The 5,150-nt window shown below is 38.6% G+C and overlaps 1 pseudogene; it reads right to left on the bottom strand.

The window, feature by feature from the left end:
* Window positions 1–224: 224 nt before the first annotated feature.
* LOC119543707 lies at window positions 225–651 on the bottom strand (annotated as a pseudogene).
* Between the last annotated feature and the right edge of the window lie 4,499 nt (window positions 652–5,150).

Genomic DNA, 5,150 nt, shown 5'->3' with positions numbered 1-5,150 from the left:
GAATGGTTGGTGAAGCATTCAAGTAGAAGGCAAAGAGTTGTAAGTATGAGTTTCTGAGAGATACTGCTTCAAAGGAGGTTCAAGAATAACCATAGTTTTACAGTTTACTCCAATATTAGGATATTCCTGGGATGACTGGCATTGCTCCTTTTGAGGAGTTTTGACAATTCCATCAGCCTCAGGATTTGGGTCTTATAAAACATTCTTCCTCATTAAAAAAGACTTTATCCTATGGGAATAATTTTTCGCTGCTTTTCCAGCTTCTTGTACTTGGCTTCCACCTTGTAGGCTGCCTGCTCAAGAGCCGCTACCTGCTCCTCAATTATGCTGATCTGATCCAGATAAGGCTGCAGTCCAGCATACTTCTGGTTTAAGTCCTTTAAGTTTCTACTAATGTTTATAGCATATCTTTCATTTCAAGATACTTCAAGCTGGTTAGTTTATTCATATTTTCCAGGAGCTTATAATCTTCGCTGGTGGCCATCAGTTCCCCAGTTAGGTAAGTGGCCGTTTTGGAGAACATGTCCCGGAAGAGATCACTGATGTCAGCCTCAGCAGGCTCTTTGGCTTCCTCAGCTGTCTCCACAGCAGCATCGTCTGGAACAAGGTCCTCGGGTCGATGGCAGGTAAGCCCTCTGCTGCCGCCGTCATGCCGGGCCCCATGCTGCTTCCCCAGCTCTAGTTTTAAAATCATAATTTAATACCAATGCCTGTTGACTTGAGACCCAGGACACGTGCAAAGGCATGATCCCTTCCGTGTGGGGTGATGAATAGGTTTGGTAATGAATTGTGGTGATGATAGCATAACATTTGGGATGTAATTAATACCACACTAACTTAAAAATGGTTAAAATGGGAAGTTTTGTGTTATATATATGTTACCACACACACAAAAAATTTTTAAAGGCATGGTCCCCACTCTGATTTTGGAGAAACACAATGTTTCTGGGACTTAGACATCCAGCTGTGGTAGATTGCATTGTGTGCCCTTGCCACTTAAAGGACTATGCCCTCAGCTACCATCACGTGACTTGTAAAGCCTCACTGTTGGAGGAGTATGTTTCCCTGCCTTATTGATGAGAACTCGGCCACCCAACTGCCTTAAGCCAGCGAAATGTGAGCAGAAGCACAAGTGTACCAGTTCCTAGCAGAAAGCTTTAAGGAACACGGCAGCTTTTCCACCAAGAGGACAGCGTGTTCCAGACAGAGGCTGCTTTTAGCCTGGATTCCAGAATGAAAAAGACCCATGAAGCCAACCTACAACTGACAGACAATGCAAGCAACAACGACAAAAAAGAACCTTTGCCTTTGAAGCCACTGAGACTATGGGGCTATTGGTTGCCATGGCATAACCTACTGAAAGATGTCTGATGGTGAATTAAAAAATAATAAGAAATTTAAAATATCCCCACACCATAGGGGCATATTTTAAATTTATTTAAATTTAAATAAAGCCATATTAAATAAGTTTAAATAAATTTAAATAAGCTGCTCGACTACTTGTCTGCTACCAGCAGCAAGTGCTCTGTAAACAGTGAGAGGGAACTTGGGCATAGGTTGGCTTCTTTCTCCTGAGAGGCCAGTTGCCAGCAAAAATTCTGTTTCAGGTATATGAACTGACAAGAATCTTTTTGTTAATTTTTTTTAATTTCATCTCAAAGATACAGAATTTTCTGAGTCCAGGACAAGCTCCAGTGTTCCACCTAACTTTTGAGGGAGAACAAATTTCCCTCCTGGTTGCAAGTGACCATTGTTTTTTGAGCAGAGCAGATTGTTTCCTATCTTTTCTGTATCACTGTTTGAAGTACTAGAGTTTCCCAAATTACAGTTATTTTTTTCCTATTGATTTTGGCATTAGTGGCTGTCAGCGACTTCTCTAGGAAGATAGAAGTCTTTTCATCAAATATTCCTTGAAGGTGGGTGTCACCCAGCACCTGCCCATGGTAGTCCCATTGTCCAGAAGCAAGACAAGAGTTTTGTCATTACAGAGAAAAGAAAAATCAGAGTTCCATGGAAACATGGGCTCAGCAGAGTGCTGCTCTTAGAGGAAATGGGAACCGACCAGGGAAGGTGATAAAAATGTGCAATAAACACTGGAAACTTACAACGAGCTGGGTCTTGTATCCATTTAATTTTAGTGGAATCGATACAACCTTTTATTTAGTAAACTTAAGAACAATGCTGTGCATCAAAATAATTCTCTCTTAATACCAAACATGTAAAAGCTGCTGAGAATTTGACATGTCATTCCTATCTGCTATTATCATAGGAACACATTTTAAATTAAAAAAAAGACACACATGACTACAATGATTGCTTCTAATGTTTAGAATATTACTTACCTACAACATATTAACAGCATTTCACCTTTTTTATAAATTAAGGTAGGGTTTGTTCCTTGGCAGTAAACCATCTGTCTTTGTTACCAACTCTTGCTTTTTGGCTCCCCACTACCCTAGTCATTTGCTTTCTTTTTTTCCCCCTTTCTTCTTTTCTCTCTTTCTCTCCTGTCCTTGACACTTTTCTCTGGACAGCTGGGTCTTCTTTGCCTGGTCTCCAGGTCCCACCTCTACCACCCACCAGTGCTTCTCTCTTACCATTCTGTATTTACACGATCTCCTCAATCCCAAGAGGGGCTGTGGGGTAGCAGAAAGGGCACTAAGCTTGGAGTCATGAGAGTCAAGTTTGAGTTCTAGTGCTGCCCTCAACTTACATGGGAAAAGTCACATAACCTCTTGGATATCGGTGTCCTCACCCATGAAATGAACTTAGGATGTTTGGTTTAATTATTTCTAAGGTCCATTGCAACTTTCCAAACAATATGGATCTTTTTGCTTCTATAGATATCAATTGATCGTTTGATTTTGCTCTAGTTTTCTTGACCAGTTTAATCAGTTCCTTTTTTTTTTTCAAGTGTCTTTTGGGCTTTGGGAAATAGGTATTCCATTCTTATCCAACAATTGCTCCATTACATTTAAACATAATATTAGTTTTCTCCAAAATGATATTCCTACTTTGTTGATTTAAAAAAAATCCAGGGTTACAGACTTGTGGGGACAGGGCCATGATGGGGATGGGAGTTTTTTCCTGCCTGGAGATGACAAGTAAGTTAATCCAGTTTGCCCAAGAGAACCATCCCAAAGCTATTCATAACAGAATTTCAGCATCTGTATTGCAAAAGTTAAAAGTATTGATTTTCATTTGTGCTCCCAGATTTCTGTTCTTCATATGGCAAGTCCTAGGCAACAAAGGGCGGTTGTGTTATGTTTACTTCTCAGTCAGAGAAATAAAGGAGAGGAAGTAAAACCGATGATGTCAGAGTCAATATAGCCCATGTTTGACAGAGCTGCCAGACTTATTGTGTGCCATTTAATTCACCATCTAACACATGGAGGGTGCCCCAAGCTTTCAGAAGGAAGTGTGTCCTTCCGGTAGCTAACAGCCAGTGTTGAATTTCTCCTAGGAGCCAAACTGACGTGTTCCATGAGCAGCTTCCCCCAAATGATTCCAGGATGGACAAGGTCATTAACTGCTCTTATCCACATGTCTCCTACTTTCCTCTACTGAGCTAATTAAACATTCTTGTTAATATCTCCAAACGAGGAAAAGAAAAAATTGCAAAGATTCAAACATTGACAAGACTGACTTTAGGAAGAGAATAGGGATATAGAAACTCTCATACACTGTTGCTAAAAGCATAAATTAACTTTCTGGAAGTTAATTTAACAATATAGATAAAAAGTTTAAATGCACAAAACCATTCCATTTTCATTAGTTGTCCTAGTGTACAAGCACACATTGCAACATTGTTTATGATAGAGAATTCCAGAAACAGCTTTTAGGATATGCTGAATTTAGAGCAACAGGATATGGGTTAAATAAATCACGGTCTATCCACACAATGGAATGCATACATCTATATAAAGATTATAATAGATCTATATGTGATGACAACAAAATATCCAATATGCACTAATTTTTGAAGGTATATTGCAGAGCTTTTTTTCTACTTGTATGTATGATCCTATTTGCATAATTATACAAATTTATTCAAAATTGCTTGTGTAGGCATTAGAAAATATCTAAAAGCACACTCAAGAAATTATTAATAGAGGTTATCTCTGAAGAATGGGAAGAGGTGGGAGTAGACAGGGAGGAAGATTTTTACTTTTCTAATGAAAAACTTCTCTACTTAAATACTTCATATTTCAATGTTCATGCATTAAATTGATATTAAAATTTTTCAAAATAAAAAGCTAGAGCCACATAAAAACAAGGAGGAAGTGGTGAAATAAATTATTGTACAACTGTAAAATGTAATGCTAACCAACCATTCAAAATTATTTCCTACAACTCTATTTGCTGACAGAAAAATATTTGTGATGTATTGCCAAACTTAAAAAGCAGTTTACCAAATGAAAAGGGCAAGCAAATGAGCAAGAGAACCCTTAAGGAAGTTCCTTGTACCCCGAATGGCAGCTCAGTATCTAGTATGCCTGTCACAAAAATACCCTTTATTTGATGCTTACCATGTGTTGCATTGTGCTAAGGCTTTCAGAATTTATGGTTGAGCCTCACAACAACCTTATTTGTCCCCAAGGAGTTTGAAGATTGGGGGGTGGTGTGGATGGTGGTTAACTAGTGGAGCTTGGATTCAAACCCAGACTTGTGTTGATGAACAAAATAAATGACCAGATGAATCACAGAAAGATTACAGGACCACACCAGACTGGATCAGTACACTAGTGAATACAGGACTCAACATTCAGGAAGAAATCCTTACCCTAACATACCACGTGAGCAGTGAGAAGTGGATTCTAGACCAGGCAGGCATAGGGCCCTGATTTCTTGACCTCAGGGACAGACTAGCACATAAACGCTGGAAGGATCATTAGTGATCATAAAGGTCACTGTTTTTTAAACTTATAAGTTATAATCCATTAGTGAGTCACGAAATCAATGTAGTAGGTCACAACCAAAATTTTTAAAAAATAGTGCACTGGAATAGAATGGAATATAGAAAGTATTAGAGTGAAATGCACATTGTGAAGGTCCATATATTTTTGTGAAATAGCTCATAAATACACATATAATCATATAATACACACACAGAGATGTGTGTGTTGTGTTGTACTGCAAAGTATTCCTTA

Source organism: Choloepus didactylus, chromosome 9 (genome assembly GCF_015220235.1).
Source record: "Choloepus didactylus isolate mChoDid1 chromosome 9, mChoDid1.pri, whole genome shotgun sequence".
Classification (NCBI taxonomy): domain Eukaryota; kingdom Metazoa; phylum Chordata; class Mammalia; order Pilosa; family Megalonychidae; genus Choloepus; species Choloepus didactylus.
The sequence above is the reverse complement of the archived record's forward strand: the minus strand, read 5'-3'. Positions and strand labels throughout refer to the sequence as shown.